The sequence below is a fragment of the Lonchura striata genome, chromosome 19, assembly GCF_050655825.1.
Source record: "Lonchura striata isolate lonStrDom1 chromosome 19, ASM5065582v1, whole genome shotgun sequence".
Taxonomy (NCBI): Eukaryota; Metazoa; Chordata; class Aves; order Passeriformes; family Estrildidae; genus Lonchura; species Lonchura striata.
Window position 1 is genome coordinate 6,137,718 of NC_140721.1, and position 27,554 is coordinate 6,165,271.

General features: G+C 45.3%; 1 long non-coding RNA gene across 1 annotated transcript; it reads left to right on the forward strand.

Annotated features, from left to right (window-relative positions):
- On the forward strand, nt 1-26,071 carry LOC146765781 (uncharacterized). The gene is made up of 4 exons (XR_014949573.1): nt 1-712; nt 12,258-12,389; nt 12,483-22,819; nt 25,007-26,071. It is a non-coding gene; the product is annotated as an uncharacterized LOC146765781 (long non-coding RNA).
- Nucleotides 26,072-27,554: the final 1,483 nt, after the last annotated feature.

The window sequence follows — 27,554 nt, forward strand, 5'->3', positions numbered from 1 at the left end:
CTCCAGGAGCACTGCAGCCATAATTCCAATTAAACTGCTGCCAACACCTTGTCCAACAGGGTGTCAGGTTGTGTTCTGACTCTGTCAGTGTTGTTTTGGTTCACTGCATTGTTTATTTTATTTTTTTATTTTCTTCCCTCATAAAGAACTGTTATCCCTGCTCCCATATTTTTGCCTGAGAGCCCCCCTTAATTTCAAATTTATAACAATTCAGAAAGAGGGGGTCTATGTTTATTTTTTTTCCATTTCAGGGGAGGCTCGTGCCTTCCTTAGCAAACACGTGTCTGTCCAAACCAAGACAGCTCAGCAATGCCAACGTGCCAAGCAATGCCAAGATGTTCCCTTCTCTCTGAAGCTGACACAGCCAGCTTCAATATTTGTGCTGCAAACACTCACCTCACCCTGTTTGAAAACCACCTCGCAGGAAACATATGCTCTAAAGTAAAACAGCAAATCCCAGCTAACAATTAGGCAGCAGAAAATCGTAGGGAAAACCTGAGGCTTTTCAGGACAGCAAAAATCCCACCCAGCAGTGCTTGTGCTGAGAGGAGAAGAAGGACCCTGGCCACAGGGATGTCAGCAACACACCAGAGCACCTGAGGATTGTTCCAGAGCTCAGCTTGTTTTGCATCTCTGCAGTGATAAAGCAGCAGAGCTCCTCGAGCAGGAAATGCTGGAATCAGCTTTACCTTTATTTAAAAGGGAATTTAAGGTGAGACTTGGGAAAAGGTTGGTGCTTGTTCTATTTATTTGTATCCCCTTTCTGGTCCTGTTTGCTTTCTAGTCAAGAGCTCTGCTTCTTCAGTGTGCATTCAATATTAAATTGCTTCTTAATGTACTAACAGCCAGGCTTCTCTTGAAGAATATCCTCCAGCATACAGAATCTGCAGCATTTGTCAAGGAGAAAAGGATTAAGTGAATAGGGACTCCAGCCAAGCTTCCTTGATTTTTTTTTTTTCTTCCAGGTACTGGTAGCTTAAAAAAAAATTACAGAATTTCCTGGATCACTTATTTATTTATTTTTCCTATGCCTATGCAATTACTTTTTGTTGACAAAAACATTTCAAACTCACATCTCAGCCACCTCCATTATGATCAGGACTTATCCAAGGTCACAGAGCCACTGGCAGGGCAGGGAATCAGCCTCCATCTCCCAGATTTTATTTTATAAATCTGGCACCAGGAATATCCAGGAAACTCACTCCCTCAGAGCTGGTTTGGAAAAAGACTGAAACACCACCCTGATGTTCAGAAAGGGCTTTGACCCTGGAATTTGGTTACCAGCACATTCCCCAAGGAAAGCTTCTTCCCAAGGAGGCTGCAACATGATGCTGAGTACAAAGACATTTCTCAGCATGGAGGAAAAGAAGATCCTCCCCAGGATTTCTGACTGGGAAGAGAAATATCCTCTCCATCTACAGAAAAGTGATAAAAGTTACCTGGAGCCCTCCAAGAAGATGCAAAAATCTGCAGAGGGAGGAGGACTTGTATTATAAAGACAAAATTCCTGTTTAAAGCCTCTCTGAACTCGGTCCCTCTTGTTTCTCTAGGGACTGCTGCCCTCTCTGAGAGGAGAGGGCTCAGTCTGGAAATCCTAAAGCTGCCTACAGAGAAAAATACCACTGGAAAAGTCCAGCTCTCTTTATCCTCCCACACGTCATGAGGCTGCCCCTCGAGCGGGATAGCAGCTAATCCTGGGCATGGAAACCCCTTCCCACTGATCAAACAGCAGTGTGGCAAAAGCCCTCCCATTCCTATTCTCAGAGTATGAAAAGCTCTAATCCTGTTTAAAAAGCCTCCAAGGCAGCCTGGCTTCCCACCCAGCTTTTCCAGCAGCAAGGCAAATCCCCAGTGCCTTTAACTCCATTGCACTGTAAACATGTGAGCAGTGCTCAGAAGCACATTTCTGAGCGAGCCTTAGGGAACTTGGGCAAAGTAAATAATGTGGCAGAAAGCCTTTCCAGAGGTTTCATAGCCTCTAATTTCCTCACCCAAGGGTCACAAGTACAGCAGCTGTCACTTAAGGCTCTCAGCAATTCACACATCCCAGCCCAGCTCTTGCTGTTCAGTGTTTGAGAAGCACTCAAAGCCATCTCCTCCAATTGTCCCCAGAGTAAATAAAGTTCAAGGCAGTACGACAAGAAAATTAGAGGCTGTGAAGTCGTGAGAAGCAGCTGTAAGGTAAACTGCCTTGCCCAGAGCAAGGTGCATTAACTTGCAGCTCCCTGCCTGGAGTTTTTGCTCAGGAGAGATCTGGAATAGCACAAAATTCACCCAGCTGCACATGGATGTGGACACTGCAACCCTGACAGGTGGGGACACAAAGGACACAGCACTGGAGTGCCCTTCAGTAGGATTTCTCCAGCCCAGAGAGAAGGAAAGCAGAGGTGGCTCAAAGAGGAGTGCTGGAATGAAGGTCTGGAGCTGTGGAAGCTCCAGGGAGGAGCTGGAATGAAGGTCTGGAACTGTGGAAGCTCCAGGGAGGAGCTGGAATGAAGGTCTGGAGCTGTGGAAGCTCCAGGGAGGAGCTGGAATGAAGGTCTGGAGCTCCTCTGGAAGGAGGATTGTTCCTCCAGGAGGGACTCAGGTCAAGGCAGGAGCAATGCAAAAGCAGAAATGGAAGCAGAGCATCAGCACAGAGACCACTCCTTGTGATGCAGAGGGAGTGGAATGGGAAGAGGACTAGAAAACCTAAAATGTTCTAGGAAAGGATAAAGGAAAAACTTAGCAGAAGGAAAACAGAGTGAAACTGTGAAGGAAATGAGCAGAGCCAGAGAAGGGCCAGTGGTGCAGTTAGGCAGGGATCTAAGGCCTGCCACGTGCTCCCATGGCAAACAGAGAAAGGGCTGGCACAAAAACATGGGCAAGCCTAGGACAGGTGTGACCTCAGTGGGACAAAAGTTCTGTTGATCTGTCAGATTGCACGACAGAAAGGAAATGCAGAAGGTTCAGCACCAAAAGGAGGCAAAGGTGGAGGATGAGAGGATGGCGGGTAAAGAGGGCAGACAGGGTGGAGGATGAAGACAGGAGGCTTTTGCTTGGCTCAGTCATCCTGGGGAGAGAGTTCAGAAAGTTCTCTGGGTGGTAGGAGGCTGCTGGTCAATTTGAATCCCAGCGGAGGAACTAAAAGATATTTCTGCGTAAGAAAACCAAATTTCTTTGACCTCAGGCTTGGGGCAGGGAGTGAAACTTGCTTTTCAGGAGATCTAAGCACCTGTTCAGTGAACAGGTTTGACAGATTTGCAATTGTTCCCCCAGGACAGAGCCCCCAGCTCCTCTGCTCTCCTCCCAGCCAGGCTGCCCAGGAGCTGGGAAGAAAGCCTGGCTGAACACACCTCCCCAGTAAATGGCCAAGATGTCCAACTTGTGACCTTGGCTAAAGAGATCTGCCTTTAATCATGACAGTGGATGTGCTTCTGGGCTCCTTCTCTAATGCAGAGACACAGCAGAAAAAAAAAAAATTACAGCCTAAAAGTTGAGCTTTTAGAGAAAAAGCTTTCTCTGCTACATACATCATTACCCAACAATACAGAGTAGCTACTTAGAGTATCTCTATGTTCATTTAAAGACCTGATTTTAAAAGCCAGCAGCTTTATCCATGGTATAATGTGTCAAGTGGAAGCTGAATTGACACTTATGCAAGTCAAAGCAAATGTTTTTAAGATGTGACAGCAGAGCCATTACCAGCTTCATATATTTCATTCTACTTTTGTGCACACAACCAAGCATATTATTGGCTTTTTATTTCCCTCCTTGTTTGCTTCAGGATTCTGATTAAAGCAAGGAAATATTTCATGAGCTGCCAGGTTATGCTTAGACCATTAGGCCCATCTATGAGAAATATTTATTGGTTTAGGAAATGGGAGAAAAGGAAATCTGGAGCACTGGTGATACATCTCATCCGCTTTGGAAACGGAGCAAAAGCCTCTCAGATTCTTGTTAGCCGAAGAGATAGGATGAAGTTGGCTCAGTATCAAAAGCTGTAATGGCCAAATGATCCAGAGCTCTGATCTGGTCTAAAGCTCCTGGGTCTGATCAGCTTTGCACTGCAAACGTTAATGATGATAAAAGAATTTATGCTTGGTTAATGCCTTGTAATCAAATCCCCCAGGTCTCTGACACAGTCCTTTCTTCACCCCTCTGACATTCCCCCCTCCTCAGCTCCCTGAATATCAGGCTGGTCCAGAGGTCCAAGGCTGTGAGGGGAGGAATATCAGGAGGTGGCAAAGATTTCCAAAAGAGGCTCTTACTTCAAAATATGTTGGTTTTGTTCTCATTATTCTGTGGTGTCCATGTGGAGAGTGGGGCCAAAGAGCAGAACAGGAAATGTCAGGGGTCTGTACAGACTTTGGACAGGGTGGGCTTCCCTGGCTCTCCAGCAGCCCCGTTGGGGCAGGAAGGAGGGTCCAGGGTTATCTGATCAGAGTCACAGGGAATGGGGAAGGGGGCACAGAGTGTCCATGAGCTCACTGTGACACCCTTCCCTCTCCTGATGCTGCCTGGGGTCCCTGTAGGTGACTGCACAGCCCCCTCAGCCTTAAGACCGAAGCTCTGAGTGTCCCTTGCCAGGAGCCAGGGGGGATTTTCTGCCAGCAGATGCTTGCTGGGCCTGCCCTGGGGTGACAGGGAGACCAGCACAGCCCAGGAGCCACAAGCAGGGCAGCCAGGCCCAGGGCAGCTGTGGAATTCCATCCTGCAGACAGCCCAGCGAGCACACGTGGGGCTCACACACATTCTGTCACCAGCAGAGAGGAAATAAGGCACAAGTGAGGCTTGCAGACATGCTAGGGAGAACAAGGATAACCAGGATACTTCAACCATTCTGGAATGAGACCCTGCACAGTTTCCCTGTTGCTATAGGACACGAGAAAGCACAACACGAGCCACAGTGATGGCAACGTAAAAAAGAAGAAGGTTTATTTTCTGACTCCAACTTTTATACTTTTCCAAAGGTGACAGTGGATTGGAGAGTGAATGGGCCACCTCTCCAAAGACATTGGACAAACTACTAGTATATTAACTTCCTCCACCCCCATGAAGGAATGCAAAACAATATGTTGTTCACAGAAAATATGTGGGAAAGTTTTCTAACAGAAATGTAAACTCAGAAGGCTTTAGAAAATCTTAAGAATCAGGGCGACATTTCCCTGTCAGAAATTTGGATGCAGTCTGAAACCTGAACAGCCACCAGTACCATAAGGGCAGAAAAACCCAAACCTCCACTGTGGGAACATATTTTCTTCCCTTTTCATGCTGCAGGAGCTGCCCTGCAGTGGAGCTGGGAGCAGCAGGTTGAGCTTGCCCAGAGGTGAGGGGAGGTCACAGCACCCAGAGCCCCACCAGCACCTCCGGGCAGGTACAGATTTGAGTGAGGGATGGGCAGGGGTGAGAAGAAGAGCTGATTTATTTAAGAGCTTCTAAATCAGTTCCCTGAGATGGCTGACCTGCTGACAGTGACTTAATGAGCACAAAACATTTCCTTGATTTGTCACCAGGGAAAGGCAAAATATTCTCGGAAGAGCTTCATCTTTTATCTTAAGAGCTATTTACATCAAGGAGGTTAAGACACAGCTTTAACCACACAGACAGCACAAACCTTTGGATTTGCTGTTCTTAAACACTACCTGGGAACAGGGTCCTTCTTGTCTTGACTTGCATCTGCCAACCCACAAAAGAAAAAGCTCTGTGCTGCATCATTTTTATTCATGAAGATAAATCCGTTGTGTATTTTTCTAATGATCTCTTAAGTCTGCAATTTGTACCATTTTATAGCAGTGAAAGTTAGAGGTGCAGTAAGCCATGTATTTAAGGCTGGTAACTTAATGGGAAAGGCATTAACTACCATTTCAGATTTTTAGTTCTCTTCCCCTCCCCATCCTTGGTAATTATCTTGTTACTTACCAGCAGCATCAGCAAATTTATTGATGTGCTTTTAGCACAGGCCAGTACCAGAGGACAAGAGTGCTGGAGCATGTTACAGACTCCAGAGTAAACTTTATTTCCTGCTCTTTTTTAAAAAGGATCAGAACATTACCCACCTCTCCTCCAGCCTTCAAAATCTGCAAGCATCAGCCAGTTCTACTTCCCAGGCAGCTGTAGGCTTTTAACAGATAAGAAAACACTTCAGGCCCCCAGGTCACAACTCATGTTATCCCAAGAGATTATATCCTCTGATAAACTGGGCTTTTTTTATTTCTCTTGTACCTTTTTGTGGTGAGGGGATGGGGGAAACTCTGTAACATGATCAAGTCTAATTCATGATGGAAATGAAGAGGCAAAGAGAAGTAAAGAAAAGGCAACCAGAAACCTCATGGTGCTCCTGCAGTTATTCCTGACGAGGGTGGGACTGGCCTGGGAGCCTGTCAGTACCTCCTGTCCCTCACTCCTGCTCCCCTGGGATCCCCCCCAAAGCCAGGCCTCTTCCCAAAAAAACCCCATGCCCACAGCAGCCAGCTGGCATTGCCCTCTGCCTTGCTAATCTACTTTCTCACCCTCCTGGGGCCATCTATAAACCAAATAATTCCACATTTGGCAGTGTTCAACAAGCATCGGAATTACTGAATTTTCTGTACATCCCCACAGCTCCTGGGGAGAGAGAACAAGCACTGTCCTGGATCAGCTTTTTTATGGCTGGCAGTGGATTTGGGGAGTTGTTTCTACCTCACCATTGTGCACCTTGGCCTGCACACATGCAGCAGGAGAAGACAAAAGGTCTAGCACAGAGCTTATCAGCACATGGCAGGCATTTTAAGCCATCTTGCAAAGGAAAAAAAAAACACGTTGTGCATGTAAGAGAAGGAAATCCCTAATTGGAAACACAATTGTCTCGTAAGAAGGACTCCAAAATCAACAGCCACTCCAATTTATATGGTGTTTTATCAAGCCAAATAGCCCCCAAGGGTTTTGCAAGATGAGCCTCTAATAAGGTTTATAAAACCAGCCCTCTATAGCAGGGAGGGGGAGTAAAAGGCCTTTTAGCATGTGAATTGTGACAGCAATGTCAGCCTGTCAGAGCTGCAGCTAATAAAGGCTCCAGAACCCCCCTGGGCGTCTGCAGGAGTTTCAAGTGCAGAGGTTCATGGAGAGCAGGTGGGAGAGCTGGGATGCAGCCCCAGACTGGGCAGCCAGGCTGGCGTGTGGTGTGGGACCAGGCAGCCCCTCAGCCCTGTGACATCCCAGTGTCTGGGGCTCAGGACACGCTCTCAGTCCACAGGGCACAGCTCTGCTGGAGCAGCTCAGAAGATGCCCCCCAAATGAAGTGGGAAGCTCTCCTGTCACACCAACCCCACCCTTCCCCATGATTTCTAAAAAGAAGCTGTGCCTTAATCCTGTCCATTGAGACATGGCACAGAAAAATGCAATTTAAATTTTTTTTTTATTTCGCTGACAGGAGAGGAGAGAGCCTGAAGGAAAAACAGAGGGGACATTTTTCTTCCAGCCTTTATGGTGTGTCTGGAAGGCAATGCTGCAGCCATGAGTGTGTGACAAGAAACATGAACAGGACGGGGAGTGTGACTGTAAAACGTGCTTTAACATCCCCTGCAGGAGCACATCCTCTGAGCACCATCCCTCCATCATCACTGTCCTGCCCAAGTGATGATACACGAGTCAGGGAAAGCAAAACCAGCCAGCACAGGTCACACTTCACTGCACAGTTTTGCAAACCACACTGAGAAACCCTCAGAGGAAAGAACCAACTAGTTCCAAGTCTATTTTGAGTTGCACAGTGGGGTTGTAAATACCTTGTTTCTGGCAGTTCTACAGTGGTTAAAAAATATATCAAGTAGTCATGGAAAACCCAAGACATAAATTTGTTGCAGAAAGAAAAGTCTCTTTTCTTCTGCAACAAAGACAAGAAGTGCTTTAATTCGGTTTCCATTTTCTGGCTGATGCTGTTTTGTGAGCAGGTCTGTAATGGCAGAGCTGGTGAAGATGATTCCAGAAGGATGTGGGAAGGTGCAAGGCTGCACATAGCCTGGTTTTAACCAGCCCACACACACCTACCAGTCATGCTGGTAGATCAAGGCTCTCCCTAGTTTCAATGCCTTTATGGTCATTGTGCTGAAATCCGGGGGTAAAAGATCTGGTTTCCCATTTCTTAGACTTATAAATAACTGTTATGTGAAAATCACAGGGATTCCAAGACTCCATAGGGAAAATGTGTCATTTAGGAGTCACACATCAGGGCCTTGAGTGCACCAAAGACCTTGCAATCCTCCCCACACAGGAAACTGGGATTCCTCCACAGCTCCAGGTAGACTTCCACACCTTGGCACAGACCTGTGGCCCTGCAGGCTCCTGCAGCACATCCCTGCCCTCCTTTCTCCTTTTTCTCCTTTCTCCTTTCTCCTTTCTCTCCTCTCCTTTCTCCTTTTTCTCCTTTCTCTCCTTTCTCCTTTCTCCTTTTTCTCCTTTCTCCTTTTTTCTTTTTCTCCTTTCTCCTTTCTCCTTTTTCTCCTTTCTCCTTTTTCCTTTTTCTCCTTTCTCCTTTCTCTCCTCTCCTTTCTCGTTTTTCTCCTTTCTCTTTTCTCCTTTTTCTCCTTTCTCCTTTCTCCTTTTTCTCCTTTCTCCTTTTTCTCCTTTCCCCTTTCTCCTTTTTCTCCTTTCTCCTTTCTCTCCTCTCCTTTCTCATTTTTCTCCTTTCTCCTTTTTCTCCTTTCTCATTTCTCCTTTCTCCTTTTTCTTTCTCCTTTCCCCTTTCTCTCCTTTCTCCTTTCTCTTTTCCCCTTTCTCTTTTTTCTCCTTTCTCCTTTTTCTCCTTTCTCCTTTCTCCTTTTTCTCCTTTCTCCTTTCTCCTTTCTCCTTTCCCCTTTCTCCTTTTTCTCCTTTCTCCTTTCTCCTTTCTCCTTTCTCCTTTCTCCTTTCTCCTTTCTCCCTTCTCCTCTCTCCCAGGCACCTCAGTCCAGCCCCAGAAAAGGGATGAGGTGTCTTTGGTGCTCTGCAGCCATGGCAAACACCCCACTCCTGGCACAGCAGTGCCCTGGCACCCCTCCCCACCCCACAGGGTGGGGAAGGGACAAGCTGAGGGACTGCTGAGGTGCCACCATGGATCCAGCAGAGTGCCCCTGCCTGGCCATGTCCCATCCTGACCAGCTGGAGTCACTTCCCAGCATGATCCTGTGTTGTTGTTTAGACAGTGATAACAAACAAAGAACACTATGGATTTCAGAAGGCTTCTCTTTCTTTATTTTAGCAGCATGCTGTCTTTTTATACCTGCTCACAAAGTTTATACTTATTCATTGGCCGCAATAAATGCACATAATGTTTATTGGAGCAAGGTGGTCTCCACCATTCTTTTCTGCCAAAATTTAACTGCAGACCCCTCGTTTATCTCTTCTTCTCCTCAGTTTCCACACCAACAGCCTTGGTGGAACTCCTTGCAGGCACAAAGGCAATTCTTATCAGCTTCTCTTCTCCAGCACACTGTTTCTGACTCACAGACCAGCTGGGAGCTCCTTCCACAATCCCAGACCTGCCCTGGCACTGGCACTTGGAGTGTGATTTCAGGCCCTGGTCCTTGTCACTGGAGCTGCTCTGCTCTTCTTGCTGGGCCTTGCTGTGGCACTGCAGCTCTCACCAGCAAGGTCACAGCTCTGCGTGCCCTGTGCTCACTGCTGCCAAAGACCAGCCTAGGTCAAGGGGTGGCTTGGTGTGGTGAAAAAATCCCTCCTCCAACCCGTGCTTCCAAAGAAAGGCTCAGTATTCTTCTGTTGTTCAGTCTCATGGATGTTTATTGCAAGTTATCTAAAAGATTTTCTCCTCGGGCTGCTGTGGTTTGCTCACAGCTCAGGCAGAGGCACACACACACCCTGACATCCTCTCTGACCCCGACTGCTTCTGCTCTCCCCGCCAGGGCTGTTGCTGTCTTTTATATGGTACATTATGTGTTACATGGTTACAGTTTTTCCCCAATGCCTATTACCTATATTAAATGGTGCTTTTCTATCTTTTATATGGTACATTACATGTTACATGTTCACAGTTTTCCCCCAATGCCTATTACCTATATTAAATGGTGCCTTTCTGCTCTAAACCAATCTGTGAGTGCCAACATCACCAAGAACATGGAGGTGAGGAAGGAGAAAGAGGGAGGACAGGGCAGGCCCAAATCCCTCCATCTTAGAACTTCTGACCCCCATGTACAAAATAAAACCCCCCCTGTACAGGTGTTAAAACCACCCTGTACAACACTAATAAATTCTTCCCTTTATTTTGTGACTACTTCTACTATAATATCCAAACTTGTGTGACTTCTTGTTCTTCCTGCAAGGCTGGTAAATCATTCCATGGCTCAAACCCAAAATCACAGCTGTTTCCAGCTGCTTGACAGGGTCTCAAATGCTTCTGACCTGGGCCCGGAACCTCCAAAATGTCTGAGGGACATTTTGAGTTCCGACAACTGTCACCTCCCTGCTGTGATCCTGCATCTCTGCCTGGAGTCAGAAAGCCCTGAGCTGCAGAGGAACAGGAGAGCCAGGCAGACCTAAAGGGCAGAGCAGCTCCCTGTGTTTTCCCTCTGAAAAGCACAGCTCAGGTATGACTAATGTGCCAGAAAGCTCATGGCTCAAGTAATCCCCCTGCTCAAGACTTTATCAATAATGCACAATTGGCTTGTGGAATACAAAACCCCTGGAACTTAATAAAAGGACTGGCTTAAGCACTGAGCTAACATCGTTGGGATTGATGAGTGAGGACAGTTTCAAACAAATTACACCTTGCAGCCAGATAAGACCTATCTTCAGGAGAGTGGATGAAAGACAAGCAGCTCAGCATAGCTGTTCACCTGTCCAAAGTGAAGAGGTTCTGAGTGGAAAGCAATGGCTTTAGGAATTAAACACATTTCCCAACCAGACTCTTTGGGCATGAACACTCATAAATTGAAGGGCAGATTTGTTTAATGCTATTTTAAACATTTCGGTACTTGGTAAAAATTTTTCCAAACATGGGAGCTGGGGCCAACAAATGTGACTTATACCCAACCCAGGTTTCCCTGACATGTGAGGATGTCTGTGCTAAAGTCTTTGTGCCCAAATGTCCCAGGACTGTCCCAGCACAAGGATGTGCTCAGTGTTGTCCTGAAGCAGCAGTAGGGTCAGCCCCAGCCCAGCACTCTGACCCCAAAGAGATGTAGCTCAGGCCTGGAACAGGAGAAATCTCCACAGGAAAACAGACTCTGAGGGAAATGGGACAAAAGCAGCAGAGAGGGAAAATCTCAGAGGCAGCAGACACATGGGCTGAGAGAACAGGGAACACACTCTGGGACAAAGTGGAGCCAGGGCTTCTGGAGAGAATGGTCAAACTGCAGAATGTGCAGAAAGAAGGGAAGAAAAGTTAGAGGCAAACCTATGAAAAGGGGAGGTTCTTCAAGGAACACACACAATTAACTTGTGAGCTGCAGAGGTAGAGCATGCACACTGCTCCCCAGGACCTGCCAACCAAAATCCCAGCTTCTCAGGTTTATGGTGGAGCCTGATGCACCCATATCAGAGACTCTGATTGGATTGAGGCTGTTCTGAGTTCACTGTCACCATGTGTGTGAGATATCCCCAGTGAATACCCCTGAGGAGCAGGGCTGGGATTTGGGTTGCATGTGCCTTTAGGATCCACCCTTTCCACTCACAGAGGCTCTTTGGGGGTTGTGTTGTTGTATTGAGAGTTTTGTACAAACCGTGGCATCCTCAGAAGGCAGAGCAGGATCAGCACTTCATGTGACACCAGCCTGGTGCCCCTGCACTCAGCACCCACAGCCCACCCACAGCACATCCAGCAGAGACCACAGGAGCCTGTCAGGAGGGATTAGTCCCACGTGCCTCACCCAGCACCAGCACAAACTAACAGGACAGCATGGGAAGCCCAGCAATTCCCAGGAACACTTTATTTATTGCAATCCAGGCTAAGAACAGCTCATCTGGAGCCAGGCTCCAGCCCAACTCTGATTGCCAGCTATGGGGAGATAGATGAAATTACAGTAATGCAATTTCAATATCCTCACGGAGGTAAATGCACTCAGTTGCCTCAAGGCCTCTGTAAACATTAATAATTAAACTTAATGTCTGGTTCCCCTGAGGTATCCATTATCCTGTGTATTAATGGCCCTTCCAAGAAGGCAGGGAGCAGACAGCTTGCAGATTACCTGATAGTATTAGTGAAAGTTTGCAAATTGATTTGGTTGGATTGGAAAGTGCTTGGCAGTTAACTGATCACAGAATTTGGAGAAAGAGCAGAGCACAATAAAAGATGTTTTCTTTCCTTACAGCTTTATCTGCTCAGAAAAGAAGAGGAGCCAAGCACGGCAGTGCTGGCTGTTCATTTGGATGCTTCTTTCCTGTCTCCCATCCAAAGTGTAATGAAGGAAAGCCTCAGGCAGAGAGCTCAGTTGTAGCAAGAGGTAACATTTACGCTGTTCTAAATGCCTCTTCTCTTAACAAAAGTTAAGTCAATCTTATTCCTAACACCCAGCTCTTCTGTATTTCACTGTCAGGGGATCTTCACATCCATACGGGACAGGCCTGAGAGGCCAGACTGACAAAAGGATTTCAGGGAAGAACCTCCAGTCCAGTCCATCACTGGGAACCTCAGAGCTGCCTAATCCTTTAAATACCCCCAGATCCACACACACACAGTGAGGTAAGGATGACAGGAGACATGTACCATTTGCACTTCCTTCTTGCACAAAGCACTGCTCAGCTCATTTTCTCCTCCCAGAAATCTGCTTTTACAAGCCTCTGCAACAGCTCATTTAACTGCAGAAGTATTTGTTCATTAGCACTCCTTGCAGCAGGAAGCACATGTCAGCGTGGGAGTTCAATCCCCCAGGCTGTGACAGGAGAATTCATTCCACAGCACAGGGACTCTGCAGACACTCCTGCTCTGAGGCTGCAGCTCAGCTCCCATCCCAGTTCCACCCTGCTCACATCACAGGCAACCCACAAACAGGACAAACACCCTGCTCAAAGCATCACAGGCAGGACAAACACCCTGCTCAAAGCATCACAGACAGGACAAGTACCCTGCTCAAAGCATCACAGGCAATCCACAAGCAGGACAACCACATCCATGGGCTGCTCCAGATAAGACAAACCAATATTAACAAGCCATCATCTTCCCCTTGGAAAGATAAGGCAAACCTGGCAGATTCTCATCTTGATTTTTCATCCAGAATGCCACATTCCTTGAGCAGCCACACACAAAACAAGCAGCAGTCACGTTTCCAATCTGTTGTATGCTTTGCTGGGCCCCTTGTGCTTGGAGAGAAATCTGTATTCTCTGATTCTATCTGGATGTCAGGGAGTGATTTAAATGGAGACCAAGTAACAGTCCTTGATAGATTTTTGTTATGTTGCAGTTTGTTGTGTGGTCAGATAACTTCTGTTCTTCAAGCAGAAACATGATATTGCTCTTTCATGTAAATTTATGGAAGAAGTTATGATTTCATTATATATCCTAATAAGGATTCAGCCTTAGCTTTTAAAAGGAGAACCTTGTTTGTGCTGGAGTTTTGTGCCTGTTACTTTATCATAATTTAAAATCAAACTAGTCAGACACTAAATTATTTCCTGCTAAGAAATGTGCAAAATCTCCCTTTATTCCTATATCCTCTTTACCGCTGGCATCTTGTATTTATAGAGTGTAGATGGAGAACTTAACATCCATGTTTTCTCCTTTTAAAGTCTCTCCTTTGATCTAGTTATCCATCCAGGAGATTGCTTTGATCCTTGCAGTTTTGCTAATTCCAAATACTCAATTATGCTTATCTAGTCCTGGAGGATCGGAGTGTTTCAAGCTGTCCCTCATCCACTGCTGGTTTACCAACACAGCCCAGCTTTAATCAAAAGGAACTTCTTCTTGCCCAGAGCACTGCAAGCACTACAGACTCATCTGCCAGCCTCCAAAACCCAGGAGAGGCTGTTTTTCATTCCTGGCCACATCCCAGGGAAGCAGGAGAGAGAACAGGCTGTGAGAGAAGGGCATCTCATGTGCTGAACACTGAGGTTGAGGAGCAAATGGAGGAGTCCAGGAAGGAATGGTCACACAGAGGAACAGAGCTCGGGGCTTTCACACAGCTCTTCAGGCTGGGAGCCTGTCAGGTCACCCAGTCATGCTGCTCTTCTCTCTCTTCCTCCACATTTCAGTCGCTCAGAAGCCAGGAATCAAGGAGATGGGACAAACTGGGCGTCACGGGCCTTGAGGGAGCTGAACTGAGTAGGGAAAGCAGCAGAAATGGGGAGCACTTCTCCAAAAACAGAACCATCTTCCCATCCCCTCAACTCTCTCACAAGGAGACTGAGCTGAGCCTGATCCCAGGCCTGTCTGCTGCTTGTTTTAAAAATCTTCTCCCTTACAATATCATTATGCCACGTGAATGAAGGTTATCTAAATCCTCCATGATCTCTCCCCCAGGGAGCAGGGAGGGAGGCAGAAGAGGAAGATGCCATTATTTCATGATGGGATCTGAAGTAGTAGGGGATTTCCTTTCAGCTTCCAGAGGATTGAAACAAATTGAGATGCATCATCCTAATGCTTCACTGCTCGGTATTTTGACATCACATTACTGCTTTAGCACCTGAAACTCATCTGATGAAAGATGGGACCACAGCACAGTTTTCTGCTCTGCTACCAACTCCTTCTGTGCTATTCCTCATTCTTAGACTAACAAAGAAATTAAAATCTTCTCTAACACGTTAAAGAGTGATCGAGAAAAAAATACAAAAGGAAAAAGATAAAATCTGAAGAGGCAGGAAGTGGCCACAGCTGAAGTACAGCACTGAAATAATTTTCTTGTTAAAAGAACCCAGGCAAGGTTGCTGGAGGGGCAAATTTCTCCCACCAGAAAGTGAGTGCAGGTTCCCTTCCCTCCTCATATAAAGGTTTTTATATGCCTTATATAAAGGTATTTCTGTTCTTGCAAACTGAAGGCTCAAGTGGCAGTTTCTTGCAAAAGCTTCTCCTACCACCAGAACAAGGAAGAAATAATGGCTGAGAATAATGGTTTAGCACCACTCTGACACTTCCAAGAGGCAGGTTACACATGGAAGGCAGGAGACGAGCTGCTGAGTTGCCTTTTTCTATCCTGCAGCCCCCTCAGCAGCAAAGCAAAGAACAATTTCTCATGTTTTGCTTCAAACAAGATTGACAACACCAGGGCAGCCCCAACAACACGACATCTATAAATTAGCTGAGAGATGAGAGAGGATTTTATTTTGCCAGTCTGCCCTAAGGAGAACTTTGCAGGAGCTCTCAGCAGTTCAGACAAGTGGGTGACTGAGATTCTGCCCTCGCAGGGTGAGCCAGGATGCCAAAAAGGGGTGCAAAAAAAGCCCTGCAGTGGGAAAAGAGCCCTGTTAGTGCTGCTGTGTGCACAACCCTGCTACACTGCTCCCCTGGAAACCCTGCCAGGAAAGTTCTAGCAGTGGAAAAGGAGAGTAGGTGGCAAGTGGAGGAGCTTTTCTGAAGCTGGCTTTCTCTGCCACACTGCAAAGCTCTCGTGCAGGCAGAGTTTGATCCCTGCAGAACTTCAGTGGCCACCAGTAGCTGAAGTTTCAGGCAGGGTCACTGAAATGTGCCAACAGCAGTGTTCAGCACGCTGACCCTCTGCTTCAAAGCTGCAGCCTTCTTAACCAGCTTTTCCAAGCTGAATTACTCACCTGACATTTGATAAATCTCGGTGAACTCCTTTTTGTTGTAAGGGAGAACCTGTAAAATTCATTCTTCTTTGTATTACACAAATTCCCACTGAGCCCTCCTCTGGAAAAGCTGAGCACGGTGTTTATGCTGCAAGAGGGCAGCACAAACAGGGCACCTTCCTGCCCTGACAGATTTCAGACCATCAGTCCTAAATCTGAGATCTGCCTGTTGGATGTTTCTCAGCTTTACCCATCAGTGCTTTGCCTGAAAGAGATTAATCGAAAGATTGTTTGTAAACTCAGCATGGTGTGAGTTTAAGCTCCCAAAATCATTAAGCACTTAGAAAAGATGGTTTTATAACATTTTAAGTAACAGGCCTGATAGCAAAGTTACGCTTTTTGTGACTGACTCGCAGTGAAGAACTCCCACTATTGTCTCAGCACTTCAGTTTCCAAAATCTCTGTGTTACTGTAATGCCTGGCCCCGCTAGGTGAGCCAGATACGTTCCAGATTGTTCACTAAAAATTCATCTTAATCTGAGGAAAGATGTCTCAGTAAGTGATTCTCCAGACATTACACTGAATTCCATTAAAAATTGTGAATTACAGTCCCTCACTTTTCTTGTCTTTGAAACATTTGTCTGCAGAGGTGGAGCACCTTTGGTGGAATGGGGTGAAAACAGAGAGAAAATGAAGGTGTATAGAGGTCATGTATCTCGGAAAGAAAAGAGGGAGGAAAAGAAGGAATTGGGAGAAGGTGCCATGGAAATACAAATGGTTCAAATCTCATTTCTTTGCATAGAATATAAGCATCAGACAAGTGGCATATGTGGTCTGAACCAAATGCAAACACGCAACACGCTCCATCTGCACAAGCAAACAATCCAAGCACATTTGGGATGATGGATGCAGGACTGGCAGGTATTTATCACATAACTGTCTGGAGATTTGACTAGCAGCTAAACAGGAACACTGCTAAAAAGCACCTGCCTCAGAGCACGGAAATTTAGAAGCTCATACTCAGCAAGCTGCCCAGATTCAAAAAGCTGCTGCATTTGACTTTCATGCCTGTTTTACCATTACTTAAAAGACAGCCAGTTCCAAGCCACTTGACATTTGCTCTGAGAAGCCTGAGCAAACCACCAAGGCTGGATCAGGGCATCTCTGAGGGGTGAGCTAACAAAGAAATGCACAAACGTGTCAAGCCAAAAGCCAGAAATTCTGGGGAGTGCACTGGGAGAGAGCTCTGAATAGATGGAGAGAGGCTGTGAGAGTTTCACGTGGAGCACAGCCCTGGCAGAGGGCTCCTTATCGTGGCAGGCAGCTCAGGCTGTTGTTTAAGGCACCTCCCATGTGGGAGGGATGGTTCTGCAGAAAAAGGACATTGCAACAGGGGAAAAATTGGAAATTTGGCTCTCCAAAGCATCTAGCATGTGCACCTCCTCCCAAAGCAGCAGCTTCCCAGCTGGATTAGGCTGTGCAGATGGAGAGTGTGGGGTTTCTATTACAGAGCAGAGGCTCCTCACAGCTCTGTTAGAAATGCAGCCTGACCTCTGTTCTAAAGCACTTTAGGGAATCTTTGTCCCAGAGCTTGAGGAAAAGGTAGAGCTATACATTAAAATTGCATTAGTACTTTCTTTGGTGGTCTGCAGAGCAGGCAGGAGAGGGAGATTGGAAATTTTCTTTGCATTTATAAGGAGTTGTAGCCCCAAATTATATGCAATGCTTTAGCATGGAAACACATATCCACTAAAAAAGTTTAGCATAATGTTTAAACACTGTATTGCTCAACAGAGAAGAAATGGCATTACTGAAAAACCTGGTGCATTAATTGCTCTGTCTAGCACTCTTGGAATCCTCTGTGTCTTTGATATCTACATAAAAGCATAAACCTCTCCTTCTTTCTGAAATAATTCTTTCAATGACGTTCCAGATACATGAAATGTACAAAATTTGGGCACTTTCCCTTGTAGCTGCACTATTTCCAGGTGATTTCTTGTTCGTGCTTAGAGAGCTTTGATCTACTTTTAGTTTAAAATCAAGTTATATTCGAGACATTGGTTTTATACCGAGAGGGTAGTCAGAAATTAATCCATAGAAACGCTATTTTACTGCTTTTGCACTGTATTTCCACCTTTAATGCTAGATTGTTTTGATGGAAGGTAGTAATCATTTAAACATTAAGAACAGTCATCTTGGGGACACAGTTGTCAGATTTAAGGATCAGAAATTATATAGGCAGCTGTAAAAGGATAGGAAGTGAATAGATCAATATTACGAGGTCCAGTAATTCTTTGAAGTATTAAAGTGAAGTGGGGGAACAGTTTGCAAGAACAACTTGATGATTTCAGTTATGCAGCAGCTCCAGGGACAGGTGAGAAGCAGGTAGCAACCTCTGTAGGGTCCTAAAAGGGTAAAGGACACCTTGATCAAACAGGGGTTTGCCCTGAAGCAAGGCCAGGCTGAGGAGGACTTGCAGAAGGATCCCATTGGGGGTGGAAAACAGAACAGCCCTGGCAGCCACCCCACCTGCAGGAGAGTCCCAGCGTTTGTAGGGAAAGCTCCCTGACATTACCCAACCCTTTGGAGGGTCCTGGCAGCACCCTCCCCGTCTCTATTTCCATGCAGGCAGTGAGCAATCCATCAGTGAATGAATCCTGCATTTCCAGCACGCAGCTCAGCATGTTTATGAGCAAAGCCCAGAGCACACAGTGACATTCTGCTCCATAGCAGTCCTGAGAGAATCTGGCACTGCTTGGAAGCATTTGGTCAATGGCTTTTCAGGGCTTGTTCTGCATGCAGAGGAGGAAGGAGCAGCCCAGCACAGTAACTACAACACGGGAGAGAGAAATGGAGCTAGAAACAAGTTGTAAAGGATGGCTTTGCAAATAAGACTAGATACTTTAAAGAAATAGAACTATGAAAAATGCATTGTAGTGGGACCCACATGGGGTAATTTTAGATAATTGGCCTTAAGGCACTTACAACTTGGTGTAGCAAAAGCTGATAGACCAAGAAATGCTTATAATGTATTGTAATTAGGAAATAGTTGGTTTCTGATTGTGGTGGTGTGAATTACAATATCTGTATTGTCTCATCCTTCTCATGAGACTGAAAATAGAATAAAAAGTTTTAAAACACCTCTCACTTGCCCCATTCTGGGACTGAAAAGGGCTTAATCCAACATGTGGACATTGAAAGCAAACTCAGGATGCCACAACCCCACCAGCTTGGAGATCTACTGGGAATTCAACTTAATTCAGAACGAAGACAGCTCACAGAGAAATGCAGTGAGACGGAGCAGACCAAGGCTCAGCTAAAAAAGTTTCCTTTTTTCCTTTTCCAAAGTTTCCTATTCCACTTTGAATTCCAAGCACAGAGAGTGTCATTTGTTGTGTGGAAAGTGTGATCCAATCATTTCATTATTCATCCCAGCCAACTCGAAGCTCGCAGTACAGGTGAGTTAATTCTTAATCTAAGCTGACTTCATGCATTTCACTGAGATTTCAAAATCCAGCCTGTAGACCTCAGCATTTCAAATGGGTCCAAAAAGAAGTTACTTGGTTTAGTGATTTTTCTAGGCCACAGACACTTAAGTATGCAGCATAAAAGTTTAGAATCTTTAATCATTTTGTGGCTCTTTGAACATGACAAAGCAGCTCCCCCTCACTGTGGAAGTCCAAACCAACAATCCAGATTTCTCTCCCAGTCCCACTTGAGGATAAACTTGGCTAGGCACACTTCTTATCTGCCTTTGGAAGAGAACTTCTTATCAGCAAAAAAAAAGATCTAGTAAGATTATTTAATGAATTAATAGAACTGCTTTTGGTTTATTTTCTTGGTTGTATTATTTTCCAACAACGTCTTTGTTGATAGCCCACAGCAGGGTCTGCTAAAGCCCTGGATCCTGAATCCAAGGAGTTTCAGTTCATAACACTCCTAGAAGAGATGGGAGTTTCCAAAGCTGGTTCAATTATACCATGAAATGGAGAATACACCGGGAGGAGGAGATCACTTTAGGAACACACTTCTAGGGAAACAGCCATGCTGGTTATCCCAGAGATGTACAAAGGCTGGATCATTCACCTCACGTGTTTAGGCACTGCCTTCTGGTGCTCCAGAGCCTTGGGCACATCTGAAATTCAAATGGGAAGCCTCTGATTTGAAATGTTTGTCAAAGCCTTGGTGTGGCTCTCAGCAGTGCCTTAGTCCTGACCAGATTTGAGGTAACATTTGTAATTCAAAGCATCTCAAGGCAACGACATAATCCTTACAGGGAGTGGAAACCTTCCTTTCCTACATTTCCTAGCAGAAAATGGTATCCTAAATTAGCAAAACCAAGACAAAGTGTGGAAGGTCCCCGTGGGAGAGAGGTTACTTCACTTGTTTCAGATTTCAGCTGAGAGGCTCCAACAGCAGGTAACCTCAGCTCTTGTACTTTCTGTGGAGGGAACACAGCTGCTTGCAGCAATGATAACTCTCCTCACTTTGCATAATGAGGTCCCATCTATAGTCCCAGAAGTTGTTTAACCCCCAACAGTGACTTATTCCAGGCTATCAGCCAAGTGAATGCTTAAGTGGAATATATGTACAATGATCATCACAGGCTGGCATTCATCTTGTCTCAGAAATTGTTTAGGGCAGAGAGGTTAAGAAGAATAGAGTGCAGGCTTAGAAAAGATTTGTTTCTCAGAGACATTTCACTAGATTCATCCAATTTAGTGGAGAAACTAAGGTTAGAGGAGTGCCTTTTAGGAACTATTGTCTCACAGTAATTTAACACAGGTTTTCAAAAGAGGACAGCAGTTAAGCAAAGTTGCAGCTCAGTCAGATAAGAAACTCTCATTAGGATGGAATAGATCTAAGCACCTCAGAAGAGCTGTCAGCCCCTTCACAAAGCAGATCCCATCCCCCTTCCCTCTAGATTCCCCAAGCCTAGAGATTTTCAGGGGTCCTGGCACAGCACTGACTTGCCAAATAGTCTAAAAATACCCCTGGGAGCGAGGAGGGAAAAGATCCTGATCCAGATAAAACAATTAGAGCTGGCTTGGAGAAAACTCACTGATCAGAGAGGCGTGGTTCTACAACAGCACTACTCAGCATTCCCATCCTAAGGGGTAAACATCTGCAGGAACAGAACGCCCAGTTCTGACCTGAGCACAACCACACCCCTCTCCCCAGGCAAAAGACCTTTTGGTATTTAGAACAGCATGAGTTAATTGAGTTAATTGGGTTTCACCTGCAGCAGGTGGGTCAGACAGGAAATGTCTGTGTGTGGGGGATGGTGCCCATGGAGTTGTTTCCCCAAAACACCAACAGCAGATGCCAACCAAGGCAAAAAAAGCTCTTTAAAAAGGTGTGTTAAATGTATTTGTATCAATGTGCTCTGCTGTTTTCACTCCTGTGCATTTTAATGAGATTCCGGATTTGGATTAATGAAGGGAAGGGAAGGGAAGGGAAGGGAAGGGAAGGGAAGGGAAGGGAAGCCTGGGCTTTGCCAAGGGGCAGCAATTCTCTGGAGAAGGGGCCAGCAGGAACCTCCTGAGTTGAGCAAAGCCCCTCTACTTGGAACAGCTGTACCCCATGGACAGGGACAGGCTGGGCCCTGATTTTTTCCCCCTGCAAGAAAGGACCTTGTGTTCCTGACAGCAAGAGTGAATGTGGAGTTTTGTGGCTGGAGACACACCAAAGCTGAGTGGCAGCTCCTCAGTTCATGCCCAAAACCCTTCAGAAAGAAAAAGGAGCTCCATTTCACTGAAAGGACAGGGATAAGATAACCCAGGCAGCAATAAATCGGCCTCCCCCGACGTGCTCTGAGGAATTAGAGAAACAAATAGTCCCAGAAGAAACATTTGCAGATAGGTCAGAGGTTCTGCATTGCTTTGGCTTTGTTTATATCCCATTTCCCATGCCCTGGGGCACCACAAGTGAGACAGAGGCAGTGTGACAACCCCCTGCACCCTCCAGAGAGGGAAAGGCAGCATTTTTCCATCATTACAACTCACTTCTGCAGGAACCCAAATCCCTGGTTCCAGCCTGGCATCGAGGTGCAGGGTCTTTGAGCAGAAGCAACAGCAAAAAGCCCATCCCAGGGGAGCTATTCCCTGCATAAATAGCTGCATAAACAGCTCTGCAGTGGCACTCACAGTCTGGCTCTGGAGACTTTTATATCTCCAGTTTCTAATGAGCACCGGTTTAATTTTTTTTTAACATCCCGTCTCCCCAATAAAAGTCATCTCCAATGTGGAATTGGCTCGGAGGATTGCAGTTCCTTGATCATAAATGCTTTCAAGTGATGTGGCAGGGTGATCAACATGAAGGTTGGATTAAGGTTTAGTCTGCAGCTTTTGGGAGTCATACAAGTCACTAATTACACATCTAGCCCTCAGCGCGGCAATGAGGAACATCACAGAACTACTTCAGGGAAGATTCAAAGAGAAATAAGACAGTTTAGCACTAAAGTAAGAAAGGTCCTGTGACATTAAAAAGTAGAATTTCCCTCCAAGCAGAGGTTTGTCTGTGCCTCCTGAGCTCTGTTAAAACCCAGAGATGACAACTCCTGAATGTGCTGAAGCGCCCAGACAAAGAGCTGGGGTCTGCAGAAATCACCTTGTAACTGAATTTCCACTTGCCTTCCAAAATATGGAATTGGGCTGTGGAAAGCCCAAGAAATGCTAATATTTAACTTAGCTAATATTTCCTTTAGCTAAAAAGATCCCTCAGCTTCTCTGGGCAGGACCAGGGAATGAAGCAGTGTCATTATTGCTCCTCAGGTATCAGGGTGAGATTAGATCTGCAATCAGGCACAGCTCAGCCCCACACCGCAGGCAGCAGGGCACAACCAATATTGGATTTGTGAAGAAATTTCTTTCATTTCACTTTGGATGTGTGACACCAGGCCAGAGCAGCTGTGCAGTGCAGATATGACAGATGTGGCTTGAAAGGACCTGGGGAAAGTGCACAGCAGCCTGGGACTGCTTTGTACTGAAGAACAGAGATTCTCTGGGACACAAAAAGAAGTTCAAGCTGCTCGGCCCTGTCTGTTCTCCAGTCATACCCAGCTACCACCTAGAACAAGGAATAAACAGAGAAGAGAAATTGGGAATTGGAAGCCTGCAAGGTTCCTGGCTGTTAAGAGAATAAACAGTGATTTGGACTCCCACAACCAAGCCCAGATCCAAGGGGGCAATGCAAGGTAGGCATCAGTTAATTGCATCATTTTCTTCCTGGTCACAAGTGTTCCTTTGCAGGACTGAAAGTGTTTTGTATTTAAATAAATTATATTTAAATAAATAGCATTTAATAAAATGCTGTTTGCATTCAAAAATAGCCTTTTAATCAGTAGCCTTGAAGACTTTGCAAAATAAAAAAATAAACTTTTATAGTCTGTCTTGAAAACATCAATGATTTTCTGAAATTACTTTGGATGTCTCAAAGAATGGTATCACAATGATCTCTGGTTTTAGCAACAGTCATTGCCTGACAATTTCACTTAAAAAAAAAATAAATTGTGGTTTCAATTTCATTCTAAAGTATTCACAGCTAAAATTTTCAATTAAAATTTTGAAAAAAGTCCTCTCCCGGCAAGGAGAAATGACAAATTAATTTGGGAAATGCTCTAAAACAAACTCCACCCAAAAAATATCTGCTAAGCTTTTATTTTAGATTTCCTTTGTTTTCCAGAATTAGGTGTCATCTTTCAATCAGCACCACCCCAGAGGATGAGATTTGTGTTCACTACCCTGGCATGTGTAATGATGCCAGGATAATTCGTAGCAGATGTACATTTGGGGAGAAATTATTTTCCTGAGAATCTATTTGTGTGGGAGGATGAAGTATGGTTGTAATGAAGGTGCTGTGGGAGCTGAATGACTTTGCATCTCAAGTACAGGTGCACTTGGGTGTAACTTAAACATAGTTTGCAATCTCTCTAAATGGAGCATTTATAGCCAATTACACTTGTCATTCACCTTGCAAATACCTCTATCTAATTTAACAGCATATGCAGCAAGCAGAAAAATAAAGGCTATTCTATTAGGTGCCAGCAGAATAGAGGTGGAGGCACCAGCTCTGTGTGTAACACACGTTTGGCAGATTTCTGAACTGAAAGAGAATGGATTCAGAGCGTGGCCTCCAATGCCCTTCTTCTCCCTGCATCACAAGCCTCCTGTCAAATGTAATTTCCTCCAGGAAGACATGTATCTAGCTGAGATTTTCCAAAACCTGTCCAAGTGATTTGGACACTCACTTCTCATTAGTATTAATAGCAAATGAGCATGAGCATCTCCTCAGTGCCTTTGGAAATCTCTGACACATTTTTATTTTGGTGGCTGTTAAATGACTCTTTGGGCAATCTGCACTAGAAATGACAAATTTCCCGTTTGTTTTTCTGCACCCGGATATTCCTAATGCCCACGTACCAAATGTCAACATTTTCCCTCAAAAAGACAGCTGAGATGTGGTGAGAGGGATGGCAGAGACAGACTTTTGCCGTGTTTGGATTAAAGGACAAAGTTCACATTCCAAAACTGTCTCCTCCACAGAGGGCCGCACAGACCAATTTTAGGATAACACCACATTCATTGTCATCTTTTTGTCACCGCCCTAGGCGGGGATGTCACTGCAATGGGAGCAGGGATGCAGAGGAGCTCCGTGGCTCTGTGTCACAGGCACTGAATCACGGCAGGCCCTGGAGAATGGAACAGGAGGGAAGGAAAGGTGAACCTCTTTGGGAACACCTGGTCCATGCCCTGCAGCAGGGAACAGCTGCTCCTCTGAGATTCCCTCACATTTTCACTGTTACACCTTAGATCACATCCAGTCGCTCTCACTGTTCCGGGAAACACTAAAAAGCAAATGGGAACTGAAATACAGCTAATTATTTTTTTAAACTGACAGCTGATTATATTACCAAACTGAGGGAGCAGGAGGAGGCTTGTAAGAGATTTCACTCCTGTTATGCCCAGCTTCCACTTTTCACCCCCACAAAAGGCAGAAGAAAGCCTTCCAAGCCACTTCTCCATCCAAAACAATGCAAATCCCTTCAGACTGGACCATGGAGCTTTTCCTTTCCAAGCCCTTCCTAAAGTCAGACTTACCAACGAACATAAATGCAAATAAGTAACTAATACTGAGCTCTACAAATCCATTTTACATGGCTTCTTGATCTGTTATTTAACTGACATGCCTTCCCTTTTTGCCAAACGTATTTCATGCATATATGTCTGTTTCCTATAATCTTTTCCATTTCTCTTATCGCTTGTATTTTAATAAAACCACATGTACAGATTCAGTATCTTCTTTAGCAGCCAGAGAGGGAGATATATTTGTTCACTGGGGTTATTAAAATTCTAAATATCTTCCTTCTTTTATTTGATTTTAGTGAGATTCCAGACATTTTCTCAATACCAAGAAGATTGGATTCATTGGAATATAACTCTGACAGAAGTCTTGCAAGGAAACTTTAATTTTAGTCCAAACTCCATTAATTTAAGATATCCCTAGAAGATCTGGACAAGGTGAACCTTTTTTTATGAACTATTTTCAACCCTGGTTTAGGATGAAGCTATTTTTTTTTTCCTTCTTAACACTGAAGAAAAAGCCTAAAAGCAAAACTTGAGACCATTATTTTGCTTTCATATATATCTTAATTCCTGACAGAACTCCTGATGGCCGCTTTGCTTAAGCAAGGACAGACTTAGACATTTAAATCTGACTTTTTGGGTGTTATCTTCCTGCTGCTAGTGGAATAAACTACTTAAAACAGAGTTCTGCTTTCGTGGGTGCCTCTCTACTGCTCTGTCATTGCTGCCTTTTGCATAGAGAGCACATTATGGTAAGAGGCTCAGCTCAGCAATTCCAGTATTTGCTACCAAGGGAGACTCCAGCAGTGATTTCTCCCTGATCCTTGGTGAAGGAGCAGGGATTTGTCTCCTGATTTTCCATCAGTGAACTCAGTGACCTGTGGTTTTGTGGATAGATTCACTGGACATATTGTTCTACTCACAGCTTTTTGAAGGTACATCCAGCCAAAAGGGGAGTTGAAGGAGTTCATTCCAATAAGACTCTAAAACCCAAAGTATTCACAGAAATCACAGAATCACTACATTGGAAAATACCTTCAAGATCATTAAGTCCAGCCCAGCCCCAACACCTCAACTGAACCACGAAGTAATGTTAATTATTCCCCTTGCACACAAACCTTCCCACCCACAATAAGAACAGTGGATTCACATTGATTTCAGGGGAAGAATGTGCTTGCAGAGAACATTTAGGAGCAGTGACCAAAATCAGGGCCTGACAGGCCACTTGGAACTTTCTTATCACTTCTTAATGCCATCTCAGAGCTGTTAGCCACAAAAAAAGATGATAAGATCCAACTGAAACAGGGTAGATTTACAGTAGATATTGGAAAGAAACTGTTCCCTGTGAGGGTGGGGAGGCCCTGGCACAGGGTACCCACAGGAGCTGTGGCTGCCCCATCCCTGGAAGCATTCCAGGCTGGGTTGGACAGGGCTTGGAGCAACCTGGGATAGTGGAAGGTGTCCCTGCCCATGGCAGGGGGTGGAACTGCATGAGTTTAAGGTCCTTTCACACCCAAACCCTTTTATGATTCTACAAAGAAACAAGGTTCAACTTTCTACCAATTCCTTTGGAGCCACATTAGAAAATCAGCAAAATTAATGCTCTGGGCTGCAGAGTCTTCATCTCCTGCTCAAGAGGAGGAAAACTGGCATTGAGAGTGCACCAGCTTTGCTGCTGTCGTTCCCAGGCCTCTCTAGAACAACCCAAACCAGCATTTGTGTGTGTTTCTCAGAGAGGAAATTTATCTAAAACTCCCAGTTTCTCACGGCAGCCTTCTGCCACCTGCCTGTGCTCGCTGCATCTCTCACTGCCCGGCCATCAATCTCCAGTCCTGCACCACTCTGCAGAGGGGCAGCCTCCTACTCCCCTCCTGTCCCTGCTGCCATGCAAACCCCTCCAGGCTGAAAGGAGCCAGCAGCAATTCATCTCACCTCATTGAGGCTTCTGAAATGTTTCTCTGCTGCCTGAAGGCTCTGCCTGTTTAGCTCATTTAGCTGACTTTTAGAGTTAGGGCAGCAGATCCCACAACTGCCAGGTTGCTCAGTTGCCTTATTTATTATTATATATCATTTAAACCTGATCATGAGGTGCTGCAGTGTCAGCCCTTGCCTTTCCATCTCTTTCACCAGGCTCACAATGAATGGGACACCTCACCATGGTGCCATGAACTCTGTGCTCCCAGCAAGCTCTCTCTGAACGCTGCACATCACAGCATCTGAACACCTCATCTTCACCTGGGGTTTGTTTTCTTCCCCTCTAAAATCCCTGTGTTCATACAAATTCCTGCACCCACTCACTGCTGGTTCTGTAAATCATTTCTCAAAGCAATCTGAACTACTAAAAATCAAATCACATTGAAGTCACACATGAAAATTTTACTCCAAATGCATGGTCACACATTAAAATTTTAATCCAAATGCACTCAGCCAAAAATCTGGAGCGTGGTGGTCATCTGGGTGCCTTCCACATAAAGTCCAGAGCAGGAAGACGTCTGTGAATCCCTCTGCAATTCCTCTTTTGTGACTCAAAGCTCCCAGTTGGATTTGGTTGGATGAGCTTGCTTGTTTCTTTGGTTTTGGGGTTTCCTCCACTTCTGAGCCATGAGGGACAGGAAGGTGCATTTCCATCATGAGCTTATGGATTGAATGCATTGCCTGAGAGTAAATATTGCAATGTAAAATATTGCAAATGAATGCAGGCTGTCTGTGCACAGCCAGATCCCAGTGATCAGAAATGCCTATGTCGGATTTCATCCCAATTTTGTGACCAGGCACAATTGTTACACTCACTCCCAGCTCCAAACAGTGTGGTTTGTTTGATGTGCTGGGGAGAAGACTGCCTGTAGC